Source organism: Arvicanthis niloticus, chromosome 10, assembly GCF_011762505.2.
Source record: "Arvicanthis niloticus isolate mArvNil1 chromosome 10, mArvNil1.pat.X, whole genome shotgun sequence".
Lineage (NCBI taxonomy): Eukaryota > Metazoa > Chordata > Mammalia > Rodentia > Muridae > Arvicanthis > Arvicanthis niloticus.
The window spans coordinates 22315331-22332946 of NC_047667.1; the positions used below are offsets into that span (position 1 = coordinate 22315331).

Here is a 17616-nt window from a genome sequence, read left to right on the forward strand (position 1 = left end):
TGCTTTTCTGTTTGAAATCCTCATCCCTATCAGGGCCTGGCGGTGCTGCTCTGTTATGCTAAGTATTCAGGAGACAGGAAGCAGGATCCTAAATTGAAGGCCCACCCAGGCTACATAGTAAGTTCGAGGCCAGCCTGGGTAACTTAGGGAGATCTAAGTGAAAACAGGCTGGAAATACAACTCAGTAGTAAGCACTTGTTTAGCATTTGTGAGGTTCAGTACAATAATAATAATAATAATAATAATAATAATAATAATAAATATATATAATTATACATTATATTATTATATATTATATAATTATATTATATATAATTAATATAATAATAACTATAATAATAAATAGAATAATAAGTAATATAATTATACATTATATATTATTATATAATATATAATTATATTATATACTATATAATATATAATTAATATAATAATTATAATAATAAATATAATAATAAGTAATATATAATTATACATTATATAATATATAATATATAATTATATTATATTATATATAATTAATATAATAATAACTATTATTATTATTATTATAAAATGTCTATCTTTAAGGACAACTAGGTGTCATGCTTCTAAATTCTCAATCCCTGCATCAGAATCATCCAGCATGGATATCAGCTTGGTTATTATCCATATATATAGTATTTATTTACTTTATGTGTATGGGTGTTTTGCTTGAATGTATGTCTGTGCATACCACAGAGGTCACATCTCCCCAGGAGAGGATGAATCCCCCAGTATTGGAGTTACAGGTGGTTGTGAGCAACCATGTGTGTGCTGGGAATCGAACCTGGGTCCTGCTCCTAACTGCTAAGCTATTCCTCCACCCTCCCCACACCCCTTTCTTGAGACCAGATCTTATTATTTAGCCCTGACTGGTCTGAAACTTGCTACCTAGACCTCATAGAGTTTCACCTGCCTCTGCCTTCCAAACATAGGGAGTAAAAGCATGCCCCACCCTGCCCTGCAGTGTTAGCCATATTTTTACAGTTAAAAAAAAGCCTTTTGCACATGACCTATTTGGAAACCACTCTGTTGTCACATGGCTCCACAGCTGACTCTCTGCAAGGGCACACCCAGCCCTTGCTTGACATAAACACTTTCCGAATTTCTTCCGAATTTCTCAGTCTTCTGAACATCATCTTGATAGTTTTGGTAAATATTCAATGGCTGAGTTTGTTTACTGAACACTCTTGTGCTGCTTTATCTCACCCATCCTTCACATCTTCACGTTTACTGCTCAGGGGCTGGAGAGATGGCTGGGCAGTCAAGAGAGCCTATGTGTTCCAGGGGGCACACATATGCCCACCTCTGTGACCTTCTGTGACCTTCTCTCCCACGACTGCCCCATCCTGACACTCACTTCTCTTTCTCTCTTTCTCTTTCTCTCTTTCTCTCTTTCTCTCTTTCTTTCTTTCTCTCTTTCTTTCTTTTTTATTTATTTAGTGTATGTGAGTATACTGTTGCTGTCTTCAGACACACCAGAAGAGGGCATCAGATTCCATTACAGATGGTTGTGAGCTACCATGTGGTTGCTGGGAATTGAACTCAGGACCTCTGGAAGAGCAGTCAGTGCTCTTAACCTCTGAGCCATCTCTCCAGCCCCTCTTTGCCTCTTTCACCTCAAACCCAGACCCATGCAGGGCTTTTGCATGTACTGTCCTCTGTGCCCAGAGCGCCTTCTCTTCCTCCTATATCCAGGTCTCTGACTCCAATTTGTCAATTGATTCTTCTGTGGTACTGGAGCCAAAACCCATGCTAGGCACGGCACCGTCAAGCCTCGAGCCAGTGTGTTTACTTTTTGGTAGTATTCTGTCGCCGGGTGATCCCTGAGCACAGTTTCTGCTCATGTTGTTTTTCGTTATTCTAGAAACTTTCCAATACATTATAGGAACCCGGCATTTACTGAAATAGGTGCGTGGGTGGGAAAAATGAAATATAAATAGGGACTCAATTAATTACTGCTGCAGCTACCAGTCTGTAACTGTCACCAGTGTCTCTCGGTTCAGTGTGTGCTCACATGAATTGTTTTCTCTGCATCCCACTTAGGAGCAGAACCCCACAACAGAGAGCCTCATCTTCCCTTCCCTCTCCCTCACCCCGCCCACCAGACACTCCTCCTGTCTCATTGGCTGCTCAGTATCCCTGGAGTCACATCCGGTTCATCCCTACCTAGATCTTTCTGGTGGTCTTCTTGCCCCCGGGTTGGAATACTGCAGGATTGTCACCCACAGCTTGTAAACGTAGGAACCACTCTCAGAACTCAGGACTTTTCTGCATTATCTCATTTAATCCCTTCGTAAGTGAGGCTTCCTCATCTCTGTTTTAGCAAATAACAGGAAAAAACTGAGATGTCTAGAAACATATAGAAACCCAATCTGGGAGGCGGTTGCTGTGGGTGATTTCACTGCTGTGTTCTTACCAAGATAACACAGCTGCACTCAGCATCCTTGGTTCCCGGGGCTCCATGCCCCTCACCCAGTGAGCACGCCAATGAACGGACGGATTCTGAATGTGTTATTTTCCACGAGTAACCCATCCTCACCAAGGCTTCTGACATTTGGTTGGGAGGTAAAGGGACTGTGATGATTCCACACATGGATCCCAAGAAGTGATTTTTTAAAAAAATCAGATGTCGGAATAATTTGGGGGTGATGTTTCTTTTAGCGTGGGGAGTCACATTTCACATTTGCTGGGCTGGGTATTTAACAAGTACGATAACTGTATCCCATTAAGCCTGATCCTTAATGGCATTTGAGGGTCAGCTCTCATGGGACCTGCTACTGATGTATTGCTCCAGTGTGCTGAGGTTTTAAACGTGTCAGTACCAAGGAGGGGATTCGAGAAGAGAAGAAAATAGGGAATAGGTGGTTGTAGCTCATTGTGGCCTGTGTGCACTTATTGCTCTAATCCACAAGAGGGCAGCAGAGCACACATGGTCCGCCGACCATGCCTTCCAAAGGATTTGAGTGGTAACCCCCTGTATCACTTGCCAGGAACTGGAAGCCATCTTATCCCTCCCTTACTGCAGTTCTGTCCCTGTGGGTCTGAGAGTTTTCTGAGACTTATGAGCCAGCTATGTAAAAGCAATTTCTATTCAATAAGAGATCTGGCCCTAGTGTTTTACTTCCTGTACAGGCAGTAAAGGGACCTGTTGTGGAACCGGTCCCTTCTGTCTTTAAGAGTGCCTCTCCCTATAGAGCTGTCCGGGCAGGAGACATGGCAGAGAAGTGGACTATAGAACCACACCCCGATAACACTTGCTGCTCCTCCACCCGTGGACCACACCCAGCTCTATCACTCCTTCCTGTTCTGGTCTAAACAGTTCCTGCCGTAAGGTGCCAAGTAGGCAGCTGGACACCTGCTTGGACCTCTGGTACATCCAGAAGCCACTCAGGCCATTCCAGGGGTTGCTGAAAGGCAGAGATACCAAAGCCAGGGCTCCACCCACAGATGCTCAGGAGCTGGATGATGAAGCTCTGGTACTTTCTAGAGGCTGTGCAGGTCACCGAGAGTCCAGACAGACTCACAACCTGTGGGTCATCAGAGAAGGTCCTCTAGGCCCTAAGGTGAAGCTACCCAAACTGTTCTGCTGACCTTTGGACAGGATAGAGGAAAGCCACAGGACAGAAGTTCTGATATAGGGGTCCCATCAGCTCTGTCTCAGGCAAGGCAAATGTCACCCCAGACAGCAGAAAGGGCAAGGGGTGATCTGCGCTGCAGACAAACCTCATTTACAAGTGAGGAAAACTGAGGCTCAGTCGTCAAGTGCCCAGTTTGAAGGTGCTGAATCAGTCAGGGGTAGAGCTGAGTCTGGAACCCGAGTCTTTTGACAGCTTCACTATCGGGCCTCTTCCTTGATTCTCAGGTAGTGTGTTCTGGGTGAAGGAGCATGGGCAAAGTCTCTGGGGCACAGGTGGGCCCTGAGGGACAGTTAGCCCATCAGTTTAGTGACCACCAGGGCCAGCGGGGAGTGAAGCATAGAGATGATCTTTGAAGGAGTGAGCGAGATGAGATCGGACCTGGGGCAGGAAGGCAGGACCACAGAGGCACTTTCTCTGGGGATCCTTCTTCCTCAGGCCTCTTCCCAAGCCTTGCTCAGGAGCAGTTTGCTTCTCGGCTGGGCTAACAGAGGAAAGATTTAGACTTGGCAAGGAATATTTGCTTTCTCAGCTCTGCCACCTCCATCCTGCCAGCCCCATAAGCCCTCATCCATCTCCCATTTTGCTCCCCAGCAGGAAGGCACTGTGCCCAGCCCAGTCATCTCTTTGGCTTCTCTGCCCACTCCCCCAGGCCCCCCCCCCCCCGTGTGCTCTAGAAGCTTCTGGTTCAGGCGTCTGTCTGGGTGAGCCAGAGCCTTGTCTGGAGCTCTCACTCTCTGTCTGCCAAAGAGGAAACCCGCCCAGCGGGCCTGTCTGTTGGCTGCCCTCTCCAGCTGCCTAAGGATTGTGTGGCATTTGAGCGGGGTCCTCGTCCCTTTCCCTTCCCTTCTTGCATACTGGGGTCTCTCTCGACCCCACTTTGCTCCCTTAACTTCTCAAGGGAGACTCCCCAGGAGTCCCTCGTTTCTGGCTGCCTAGAAGCTGACTCGGCCCCACCTGTACCAGGCATCCTTGCCAAGTCCTGGAGAGCTGGGTAGGTGAACTGTGCCTGGCACTGGGCCCTTACTTACAACTTCCCTGCCCCTTTAGCTGAGAGGCTTTCCCAGAGAGTCATTGAGGACCAGCCTGGTATCTCATCTAGCTGAGGGGAAGAGAGGGGAAACCCTCCCAAGAGAGCAGCTAGGCTGCCATGTGCTCCCCTGCCCTGAGCAGGCATGAGGATTGTCCCCTAGGTACCTCCCCAGGCTACCCACTTGACTCCCATATCTCTTCCTGGGTGCTGAGAGGGAAGTGTTCTCTTGTGTCTTCTAAGGCAGATTCTGTTTTAAAGAAAGTGCTCTAGGTGACGAAAAAACAAAACAAAACAAAACAGTGCTCACACAGGGACGCTCACACACCGTGGCAAGACTCAGAGTAGGGACAGGTTGCTTTTCTGCTTTGCTCATTTTTCTTTTGCAGCAAGGCCTCATGGAGCCCAAACTGGCCTTGAAGTCATCAAGTAGCCAAAAGTAGCTTTAAGCTTCTGATCTTCTTGCCTACACCATATCGTATGGGGTGCTGGTTTGCAAACCCCCAGGGCTTCATTTCATGGGTCCTGGATAAGCAGTCAACTCAGCTAACATCTTCAGCCCAGGTTGCCTTTTTCTTTTCTTCTTCTTCTTCTTCTTCTTCTTCTTCTTCTTCTTCTTCTTCTTCTTCTTCTTTTTTTTTTAAATCAAGACAGTTTAAATCAAGACAGTTTATTTACAAACAGCAATAGACTTACCAAGTAGGTGGGACCTTACAGGCATTCATTGATTCTCGACTTTTGGAATGTTTCTATGTTCAGAAGTGACCTCAGTAGTATGGTCTCCAGCTTTGGGTCCAAGATGTGGCAGAAACAATACCCTTGGAAGTTAAGGGCAAATCCCTCCCACTCCATTTAGACCCTGGCCATAAAACTAAGGTTTCCCCTGCACTTGTCCATGGTCACAGAGAAGCTCCTTTCCCAGAGAGATGTGGAAAGAAAGAAACGGAGGCACAGTAGAGGAGAGAGACGGGGGAGGCCACTGACTATATTTACAGCAGAAACGGGGCTTTAACCTTATCGTTTAAAGCTCTCTGCCCCTGCCGGTCAATAGTGAAGAGCACAGGTCAGGACTTGGCTAACACCCTCAGACTGGTCACTGGAGTCCAGTCTGGGTTGAAGACTATGAGATCCTGTTTTGGTTTTTGTTTGTTTGTTTGTTTGTTTTCATTTTCGTTTTTGTTTTAAATGGGTCCCAGATCTCTTCTAATGTTTTTTCCTTTAAATTCATTGTGTTGAGGGATATAGAAAAATTGGGATCCCAGCAAAGACCTCCTGATACCCAGAAATGGTCTCTCTGTTTGGGGATAGTCACAGAGCTGAAAAGCCACCACTAAGCAGACTGAGTGCAGAGGCCCCACTATAGTGTCAAGTCCAGAGGCAATAGCGTTCTGCAGTCTCCTGTGGTAGGACTCTGAAAACGCTGCTTACCAACACGCAGGCTCAGATGCCCTCTGGGGGGCAGCCTTGTCCTGTCTGTGGGAGGCTGGGGAGGCTGCGCCCACCAACCCCTTCTCTGCGGGGAGGGTTGCAAGGGTGGTTAACAGCTTGTCACTGGTGTGGATGGAGTTAAACCTTTCAGGGGACTATTTACTCCTGATCCTAAGTGACAGCTTGGGGAGGGAGAGTCACGTGGTTCTGAAATCCCCACGGAGCCGATGGAGCATGCCCAGCTGCTTCTGCCTTGGAAAGGTGCTGGATCCTGCAGTAACCACAACAGCATCCTCTCCCCGGAGCCAGGGACCTGCCAACGAGAAGATGACTGATTAGATCAGATTAGATCCAGAGCCGCGCTCTTCCGAAGGGGTCCCTGGGGTGGGGGAGGAGGACCCCAGCTGGCCCGAGCTGGGGGAGGGGTGCCTCCGAAATCCGCGCCTAGCGCTCTCAGCGCGGGATCACACCTCCGAGGCCCAGCCGGTGAGTCCGTTTAGGTGCATCAGACCTAAGAGGTGGGAGAAAGAAGGCTGGGCTGGGGCAGAGCTGGCAGCCGGTGTTGGCCGCACAGGCCAAGGTTGCATGCACTGCAGTGAACTGCCTTCTTCATCCTCAGCCTTGGCAGCCTTACTTAGGGATCATGGATGCTGAGAATGCTAATTATAGCCTTTCTGTGACCTCACCCCTCCAGAATCCCTAGGAAGGGCCGGCACCATCTGAGTTGATTACATTTGAATTGCGTCCCCGAGTGAGGGCAGCTTTGGGGCTGCCAACCTCCACGGCGCAGCCCCACCCTATCTCTAATTTTGTAGAGAAGAGAGATGGAAGGGTTCAGGGGTCAGGTTCAGGTCGGTGGAGGCTCTCCTTCCTCAGTGGAAGGGGTCAGAGGATCTTGGTTTCTTAGGGGGTGTCTGCGATTCAGTGGGTAGCTGCTAAAGGGTATGTGGGCAGGGGGGTGATGGAACATGCCATGTTGGTGATTTAAAAGCAAACTGCTGCTGTTTTGAGCCCTAGGACTGGGCTATTGTGTGAGGAGTCTGGGGTTGAAATGGCCAGAGATACGCAAGGGAGGGGGAGGGGCGTGGAAAAGGGAAGGAGGAGGAGGGAAAAGCTGCTACTGGGAGATGTCCTTTTGGGACTGCAAGCCAGTCTGGATGGAGAGTGAGAGGTGGGAGACCCTGGATGCAGAAAGAGGCGGGCTAGAGCGTGGTGGGAGGAGGGGAGTGGGGAGAAAGAAGGACAAGTCCCCCAGTAAGTGTCCCAAGAGGTGTAGCCTTCAGGACTAGGCAGTTCATCTTAAGTCCCTCCAGACCTCTCGCTCTCCATCTGGCATCTCCAGTGGCGCACTCAGCCGCCAGGTCTCCAGCATGCGTGGGCGGAGCCCTAGCTGGCACGCCTCTGCCAGAGCCCCTGTCCAGATGGCTGCGGGACACTGCAGGTGCTGGCCTGGTCCTCCCACCCCGAGCTTCTGAACCCTGTGGAAGTGGGGAGGATTCTACGGGTGCAACTGTCCAGCTGCAGCACCCACCTCTGGGCAGCTGCGGTTTAGCCTGGGCAAAAGTCGAGCCCATCCTGCTAGCAGAGAGGGATGCGCCCGTGTTACAGTGCCTCGGTCGGCGGTCGGGGATGGGGATGGGGATGGGCGTGGAGGTGGAGCAGCAGTGCTTCCAGAGCGGTGGTAAGAGCAGCTTGGGCACCTGCACAGTTGCCTGGCTTTCCTTGCAGAAAGGAGCCGGGTTCTGTGTCTCTGCACAACCACTCAGAATGCTGGGCTGCAGATAATGAATTATTAAAAGCCCTTGGTTTCCCCATTGGTGGCGAGGTGATAAACGTGTTAGCGCTGTATGTAATTAATCCTGGTGGCATGCTGCGCGGGCTAGAGACAAAGAGGCCGCCCTCCCCTCAATTCGGCTGCTTTTTCTTTTTCACAGGGAGGCTATGGTGCAGGACACATTACATAGATAATTACATTTAGTGTGTCTGCCTGGATGATTGAGTTGGATTCTTCTTGCTCCGTGCAAATGAAGTAATTACTGAGGAAATTTAGGAGCCAGGCGCCTACCCTGGCTGAGCTGCCGTCATATCCTCTCCCCCTGCCCCCATCCAGGCCCAGGGGTGGACTCAACTGAGGTGCTCTCAGCTCCTAGGACTGACCCGGACTGCACCCCAGACAAGGGAGAGGTGTCACTGAGCAGGCTGTGGTTGACGCTCCTGTTTCCTCACTGCCTGTTCAGCAGCCCATCTGATGGTCACTGGACATTACCTTGATCTCAAGGGAAGGTAGCTGGGCTGGAGAGAGTTTGGCTTGCGGGACAAGGCCCAAGCAGGAGGTTGGCATAGCTGGCAGAGCTGGCATGAGTTTTTCTCATTAAATGTTCTCAGACCCAAACTTCTTTTGGGAGTAAGTGGGAAGTAGGGAGGTTGTGCATTTGCCCACCAGGATCTACCGAGTCAGGTAGACTCTCGCACTGTGCATCAGTGTCACTGCCTTCCTTGGAGAAATCTTGCAGACCCAGACTCCTTACCCCACAACAGCTTCCTGCATGGCGGGAACGGTCTCCTGTCTGATTCAGAGCCTCAGCTCCACCCTTTGGTTCTGGTGCTTTGAAGCATCACAAAACATGCAGCCTTCTCTTTCACACGGGGATTTAAAAAAAAAAAGGGGGGGGTTGCTTTTGAAAACACTGTTTGTAGTCTGCATGTGGGTGCCGGGCGTTTTACATAGCCGCCTTTGAACAGTTTAGGTTGTCAGCTTTAGTTTCCTTTTACAAATAAACACAATATGTGCATTTTTTGTTCATGGGGTTCTCCTCTGCTCCCCTGGCATTTAGGATGTCCCTCCCCCCTTAGGATAAACCTTAAGACACAGAATTTATATGATAGCCTATACTGTAAAAATTCTATTTTGTATTAAAATAGTTATTAAACATGGAAATGTGGAAAGAGATTTAGTATCTAATTCAAACATTTTGGCTGGTGTATCTTTTCAGAATTCATTCACAAACATGTGAGTCGATTTGTTGTGCCAACACACAGACATATAACATTTTTTGTTTGTTGTCTTTTTGTTTTGAGACATGGTCTCACTGTGTGGGCCTGGCTTGCCTGGAACTTGCTATATAGACCAGGCTGGCCTCGAACTCATAGACATCCACCTGCCTCCTAAGATGGGATTCAAAGCATGTTCTACTCTGCCTAAACAATTAAACTTTTTGAGCCAGCTGCATGTCATTGTTGTATAAGCATTTCTCATGTTCTGATTTTGCATAATATTTTAAAGTAGTTTCTTAGTATTTTATTTCCTGTTTGTTCTAATTTTTCACCTTTATGTTGAAAGTAGCTATTTCATGTTTTTTAAAGCTTTTTATTAAAAAACATATAACACACACACATATGTATTCTAATCACTCCACTTGTCAACAGTGTTTTGTTTTCCCTTGGGTTACATTTCTAAAAATAAAATAAGTGCATATTTTAAAATATTTGGATAAAGTTTGCCAGATTCTACATTCAAAAGCACTTTATTTACAGTCCTAGCCGTTTTGTATAAGAATGCATTTTGTATGGCAGGCAGGATGGCTCAGTGGTTACGGGCTTGCACTGGTCTTTCAGAGGACTGGAGTTCAGTTCCCAGCCCTGACTTCAGGTGTCCACAGCTACTGTGCCTGCAGCTCCAGGAGGATCTGACACCTGTGGCCTCCAGATGCACCTGCTCTGCTCTCATGTTCACATACCCAGATCCCCCTTACCCTCCAAATTTGAAAATGAATAAAAATAAAACTTTCTTAAAAAGTACACACTTGCAGGGGAATGGAGATGGCTCACTCAGGAATGTGTTTACTGTGTGGGGCAGGAGGGTGCATCAGTGTGTCTGTAATCAGTATTGGAGAGACAAGAAGATCCTTGGGGCTTGCTGGCCAGCAAGTCTAAGCCAATCCTTGAGCTCCAGATGCAGGGAGAGACCCTGTCTTAAAACATAAGGTGGAGAGTGATAGAGAAAGCCATCCAACATTGGCTTCGGGCCTCCACACTGATGCATACACAAATGGGAGTGTATACACATGCACACACACATATACACACACACTTTTATGGCATGACCACCATTGAATACAATTATAACTTCTTTTATGGCGTTAAATTTGTTTTCTTCATTGTTTCAAATCCTTTCAGAAGTAGCAAGAACTTATTTGTGTTTCTTGTGCAACCTCTCAGAAGCCAGACAGCTGGGCTGTTGGGAATGCAGTTGGGAAAGTTGGTTCTGAGGTGACCTGTTCATCTCTGTAGACCTGTAGCCATTGGTCCTTATCGTGTGGATTCACGTAGGACAGAGGGTCATCATCCCAGGCTTTAGGGCTCTTTATGGCTTCATTTGTACATGGAAACTCTGCTCTTCAGGGAGCTGGCTGAGAGTGCGTGGTGAAGCTGAGGTCTCTCGTTATTGCTGAAGTCACTGTCTACCGAGTCTGACTACCATTGCCTGAGAAGATCATGCACCTCTAATTGCGAGTGGCAATTTGCCTCTAATTAGTCAAGTGCTAGCAATTAGCTTGCTAAGCTCCACCCGGCTCTGGCGTTGAGGTCATTGTCTTGATTTTGCCTGTCACCCGGGTCCTCATGAGCATCAGGGGCTGTCTGGAGACTGCGGTCGGCCTGTTTGCCTCACCTGAACCTGGGGCTATGTCGCTGCAGATATGAAAGGACAGTAGTGGGGATGCCACAGCGGTTTTGGTGGGTGATGGCTGCAGTGCTCAGAGACCTGTTAGAGTCACAGAGAGGCAGAGAATTCAGGTTCCTCTTCTTCCAGTCCCTCTGATTGGTCTTCATCTCTGGGATGGGAGTAATCCACTGCAGACCAGAGGGTCCTAGGTTGCAAAGTGTTCTTTTTTTCTTAGCCAAGACAGGGTCTTGTGAAAAAAAAGAAAAGAAAAAAGAAGAAAAGAAAAGAAGTTTCAAAGTCTTAGAAGGGAGCAGGAGATGGCAAATGACTGTCCTGAGTGAAGCATATATTCTGCGGCAGTGGTGGCTCTCAGCCTTCCTAACGCTGTGAATCCTTAATACAGCTTCTCATGCTGTGTTGACTCCCAACCATAAAATTATTTTTGTTCTTATTTCATAACTGTAATTTTGCTACTGTTACAAATCGTAATATAAATATCTGTGTTTTCTAATGGTCTTAGGTGAACCCCGTGAAGGGCTTATTCGACCCCCAAAGGCATCACAACTGACACTTTGAGAACCACTGTTCTATAGCATGGTCCAGAAAGAGACTCTCCTGTTAGGTGATCCTCACAGGGAAAGATTTTCCCAAATAGTTTGGATCTCATTACCTTGGGAAGTTTCTTTAATTCTCTGGGTTTAGAGTCTGGTGTGGTGTAATGGTGCACACCCAACACTCAGGAGGCAAAGGCAGGAGGGTTTCAAGTTCTAGACCAGCCTGAACTACACACCAAGATGTTGTCTCCAAAACACAAAACAGAAAACACCTCCGGGTCTGTTCTAAGCTATCCTGCAAGATCATGAAAGACTTCCTCATAGAGGTGAAGACGGAGCACAATGTGAATGACCTATCTGCCTCTGAATAATAATTTAATGTTTAAAATGTCTTCTTATAGGCGGCAGGATGGGAGAGGGGCTGAGTAAACCATTCAAGGGATTTCAGTCTATCCATACCTTAGCTTTGTGACCTTGAACAAGTCCCTTGATTTCTCCAAGTTTTGGTGGCTCTATCTGTAGAATGAGATAACACACTTGCAAGCCTCAGTCAAGAAACTTTACCCTGCCAGACAGTGGTGGCACTCGCCTTTAATCCCAGCACTTGGGAGGCAGAGGCAGGAGGATTTCTGTGTTCAAGGCCAGCCTGGTCTACAGAGTGAGTTCCAGAACAGCCAGGGCTATACAGAAAAACCCTGTCTCGGGGAAAGAAAGAAAGAAAGAAAGAAAGAAAGAAAGAAAGAAAGAAAGAAAGAAAGAAAGAAAGAGAGAGAGAAAAAGAAAGAAAGAAAGAAAGAGAAAAAGAAAGAAAGTTAGTTTATTCAAGGCACCTAGAATGCAACCAGCATAGCAAGAGCTAGAGTACATGTAGAGACACATACATTGCAAATACGCTGACTTCTGTTGACTTCTGCATATGCTCATAAAAGGAGAAGGGGGAAGGATCCTGAGTTGGGCTGAATGGTAGCTGGTGGCTACTCAGTGACAGTGACACTGAAAAAGTTTGTGGGTGACTCAGCAAGTGAAGGGGTTTGCCCCTTCACTTAATCTCAAACCTAATCTCAGTTCCATACCTCCTTCCATGGTGGAAGGAGGAAAGTGGATTCCTGCCTTCTAACTTATACATGTGCACAGTGACATGTGTGCATTCTCTCTCTCTCTCTCTCTCTCTCTCTCTCTCTTCTCTCTCTCTTCTCTCTCTCTCTGTCTCTCTCTCTCTGTCTCTCTCTGTCTCTGTCTCTCTCTCTCTCTCTCTCCTCTCTCTGTCTTTCTCTTTCTCTCTCTCTCTCATACACACACGAATACATGCACTCATACAAATGTAACTTAAAAGGTTGGCTGGCAGTGGTCCACATAGTGAGTTCCAGACCAACCAGGACTAGAGAGAGGAGACAAACAAACAAACAAACAAAAAACCCAAAAAACCAGTTTGGCTGGCAGGATCAGGCTTGGGTGACAGAACCAGGAGGTTAGCGTGTGGTTCATGTGCCTTACTGGAGGAGGCTGCTTCATGGGAAACAGAGGTCCCAGACAGCAGGAGCTTAATTCCCTCAGACATGTAGGCCTCTCAGTCTGGGCCAGTCCTGTTAGCAACATCCCAGCTGCTTGGTAGCCTGGTTGGTCTCCTGACCTTCCTATGCAAGGCAGCCTGGTGGCCATGCTGGGTTGCCACGGTAACTGGCAGCCTCCCAGCTGAGTTGCCTGGGTAACCACTTAGCTGGTATTTGGGGGAGGGGGTACCAAGCTAGGGGGAAAAAGGCAACCTCAAAAGAGATGGAGAAGGATATAGGGTGAGACAAAGAGGAAGACGTGTGTGTGCTCCCAGCCTGGCCTTCTTTTTCCTTCAGGGGACTGGAAAATCCTGAGAAAGGCAGAGACAGGATGCTGTGCTGTTTCTGCCCCCACGTGTATGTTCCCACATGTGTATGAGTTTCCTAGCACGGACCATACAAACACAGTTCTCAGTCCTAGCTCTTCTCTCCCGGTCCCTTCATCTGCAAAACAGAGGGGCTGATGGGAATCCCCACCATCTATCCATGGTAGGTCCCCTCTTCTTTCATCTTAATTTTTTTCATTGGTGGATGCTTCCTAGGCTGTCACTTGCTTCTCTGGACTGAGTTTGGTAGCAGGGCCTGGGATCAGGGCTGGCACTTGGAGTTGTGACTCCTAACTCCTAAAGAGCTTAGCATTCCAATCTGCTGAGGGCAGAGAGCAAGTTATACAGGTGAGAACACCGGCAGGCAAGGAAGTCTGAAAGGTACCGCCTAATGGGAATGTTTTTGAGCTGCAGATGTAACGTTTATCCTCCAGTAACAAGTACACTACCTTCACTTACCACAGCTTCCTGCTCTATTCCAGGAAGGCTCCCTCCACCATTTTCTAAATATAGCCTTGACCCTTTGCTCGATTTCACACCCACTTATGAGTCACCACATGGAGTTTGAGAAACACTGAGAGGCTGCAAGGAACCCCAGGCTTTCTCTTATGTTCTGCACTGTCTGTCGGAACCTTGCAGCTCCCATCTGTGACGTTGACCAAGGGTCAGCGGTCACTCTATCTGCTAAGGTCACAGAGGCGTGTCTCAGAGTCGGGACTTCAACAGGTATATTGTTCAGGTTCACAGCCTGTTCTTTGTCCATTGTCTTTATTAGGGTTTCTATTGCTGTGAAGAGACACCATGACCACGGCAACTCTTAAAAAGGAAAACATTTAATTGGGGCTGGCTTACAGTTCAGAGGTTTAATTCATTATCATCATGGCGGGAAGCATGGCAGCATGCAGGCAGACATGGTGCTAAAGGAGCTGAGAGTTTGACATCTGGATCAGCAGGCAACAGGAAGAGAAAGTGACACGGGCTTGGCTTGAACATTTGAAACCTCAAAGCCCACCCCCAGTGACACACTTCCACCAACAAGGCCACACCTCCTAACAGCCACTCCCTGTGATCCTATGGAGGCCATTTTCATTCAAAGCACCATGTGTACTGAGTCCATTGTCCTGGGCTATTCCCCTATTCCCTTTCTTTTTTCTTTCTTTCCTTCCTTCCTTCCTTCCTTCCTTCCTTCCTTCCTTCCTTCCTTCCTTTTTTTGAAGTGGGGGTCTCATAGTGCAGCCCAGGCTGGCCTTGAACTCACAGATTGGCTTGTCTCTACCTCTCAAGTGCTGGGATCAAAGCTGTAGAACACCACACCTAATGATAGATACAGAGAGAGGACCTGGAGTGCACCCAGAACTGATGTGCTTTTCGTCTGTTGTCTTGGGTGTGAAGGCATGGGTTTAGGAATGATACAGAAAGAGGAAGCTGATCTGAAGAAATCTGGGTCTCCTTGTGTGAGGGGAGTCAGTTGGGGAAGGTGAGTAGGAGGGCTAGCCTTGTGCAGTGAACTTTGGTCCAGACCCTTGTCCCACCCAACTTCATCCAGGACATCTGCTTGCTAAGTAACCGAGGGTGAATTCCCTGTTGAGTTTTTGGCGCCATGCCTATGGGTGTCCAGCTTTTGAGAGACGTTTCTGACAGGAAAGGCTTACATCAGTCCTCAGAAGAAACATCTTGTCATTTTTTTCTCTCTTTTTGTACAGTGCCATGGTGCTGACCAGTAAGAGGCAGAAGTGTGTGGGATCCACCACAGGCCAGGTTCTATGGGAGATCTCAGAACCTGGAGGCTGAAGTTAGTCTGGGCTGGAGGGATCGGGGCTCTGGAATACATAGGCAGAAGGCTGGCTATACTTACCTGGAGGATTTAGAAGCACTTGGAGAAACTCATACTGCTGGCCTCTACCTTGAACTGTGAGCTTTGCTAACTCAGCCTGTTTCTCAGTTTCTCTGACCAGCTTTCCTCTTAGGTAGAAGGTGGCACGCAAAGAATGGGTGGTGCAATCCCTCCCTTTCCACGGGGACTTTGCCCTTTGTAAACAGAGTGGGCCAGGTGTTTGCAGCCCAGACATCTCCTTACTGTTTGGGTGTATTCCCTTTATGGCTCTATCTGCCCGCCTGGTGGCCTGGATGAGGTTGGATGGGGCAAGGGTCTGGGTCGATGTCAGCTTCTTGTGAACGTGCTCAGTGTCCGAAGATGACAGATTTGAATGGTGTGCTGGACTTTGTGTCACAAGGACAGAAGACTTGATGCAAACAACTTAGGAGAGAGTGGCTTTATTTTGTCTCAAAGTTTCGTTTCAACCCCATCTTGATAGGGAGGGCGTGACAAAACCGAATGGGAAGGAGGGAGTAGCAGAGGAGACAGAGAGAGAGAGAGAGAGAGAGAGAGAGAGAGAGAGAGAGAGAGAGAGAGAAACAGAGAATCTGCTCTTCTAGACTACTCCCCACCCCCTGCCTTTTTTAAATTTGCAGGTCGGGTAACAGGAATGAGCCACCATGCCAGGTCCCTTTTTCTACTCTTAATTCCACCCAGTCTACGAGATGGGACCACCTACTTTCATATGGTTCTTTCCCTGTTCATTAGTCCGTCTTTCCTTCCTTCCTTCCTTCTTCCTTCCTTTTCCCCATCCTTCCTTCCTTCCTTTCTTCCTTTTTTCCTTTCTTCCTTCCTTCTTGTCTGCCTTTCTTAAGAAAACAACAACAAAAACAAAACCAGGGCCTCAGTACCCCAGGCTGGCCCGGAACTTCATACATAGCTGAGGGTCATCCTTGAATTTCTGAGACTCCTCCCTGGACTTCTGAGGTTTTGGAATTACTAATTTGCACCACCACACCTGATTTTCAGCGTTGGGAATCGAACCCAGGGCTCTGTATATGTTACGAGCACTCAACCAACTGAGTTACATCTCTAGCCCCCTTAGTAAATCCTTTCTAAAAACACCCTCACAGATTTACCCAGAGGCGTGCTAATCTCCTGGGTGTTTATCAATCCAATCAAACTGACAATTGAGATTAATTACCACAATGGCAGCCCTTCTGACTGTAAAAAACGAGAGCGTCGGGGATATCTATTTGGCTCAGGTGTTAGAGTTGAGATTTCTGCCTCTCTGTTCCTTTTCGACCCATCAGGTCAGTTACCTGGTGGTGGGTAGTTCAAGCAGCTGTAACTTTTGCTGGGTGAATGAGACTGGACGTGGTGGGTTTCCAGTAACAACACCTGGTAGTTACAGGATTGTGGTAGTGGAGAACTTGGCTGTTCACTGCTTAACGATGAAGCCGCTCACATTATGCTCACATTATGAAGTGGGCAAGCATCTTTCACATAGGAGTCCCAATATCTGCATCTGCACACTCTCCTATGTACCCAACCAGTCAGTATACTGTATTCTTAGCTTGCTCAGAGGAACTTTTCATAATTGCACCTATGAAGAAACTATTCCTAAAATAATAAGCCACTCTACCAAGATCATATTGGGAGGTTCAAAAAGGAATTAGAATCTGTGGATATGTTCATGTTGTCTTCCTGCACCTTCTTACTGTCCCTCTTTTAACCCAAGCCGTGAGTTAGAGCGAGATACTGGTGCCCCCACCAGTCATGGCTCACTTGTGGCTGTTCAGGATGCTCAGCTGACCACCTCTTCCCTGGTACCCAGGCTGCATGCTGGAGGAGGCAGGTGGCAAATGCTGTGTGTGAGGTTCACATGTTCAATTCACGCGGGGCTGGGCTGGCGGGTTCTCTTAACCTAAGTCCGGAGGACCTCAGATTGCACATGGAGGATGTTCTGAGGATCCTGGGCAGGCTTTACAGGCAATACTGGGGCAGTGAGGGAATCAGAGCCTAATATTATTCTTCTTGACTCCTTCCTGCTCATCTGCCCTCAGGGGAGTGGTAGCATGGGATGATGGCAGCTCCTCTAGTAGCTGTGACTTCTCTTTTCAGTACGTCCTTAGGATCTTCATTTATACCCAGCCTAGTCATTAGACTGCAGCTAGCATAGCAGACTTAATTCAGTTCTTACCTCCTGTGCCTTCCTGCTCTTCCTCGTTAGCCTGCAGGCCTGGTGAGATGATTCAGTCACTGCCACTGTCCCTGGCTATGTTTAGATGTAAGTGTGGATAACACATAGGAATGTTGGGTGGCTGACTCCCCAATGCTTCTGGTCACCACTGACCCTTCAGGGAAAGGAGGGTTTCTTTGTAGTGGCTTCTATGAGCTGGAGACCAGCGCTCAGGAGGGGCAGCAGGGCATACAGTGGGAGGAGAGAGGACAGGAGTCATGGCTACTGTGTTCTAGGTGCTTAGAGAGTCACTTCTTTATCAGCTCTCTAGAACCTGCACTTGGGAAGATGGACCCGAGGCACTGTGCACACGGATTCTGTGGGAACCAGATGAGAGCCTTTGAAGAA

General features: G+C 47.9%; 1 protein-coding gene across 14 annotated transcripts in view; it reads left to right on the top strand.

The window, feature by feature from the left end:
• The window catches only part of Plekha6 (pleckstrin homology domain containing A6), a 138769-nt gene that overhangs the window by 10684 nt on the left and 110469 nt on the right, over positions 1-17616 (top strand). The window contains exon 1 of one of the 14 annotated variants that reach the window (XM_076941186.1): positions 6330-6603. The exons of the other annotated variants lie outside the window; for them this stretch is intronic. The gene's annotated coding sequence lies outside the window, so the exon portion shown is untranslated. Of the gene's footprint in view, positions 1-6329; positions 6604-17616 lie in introns of those variants that run through there. 14 annotated transcript variants of the gene reach the window in all.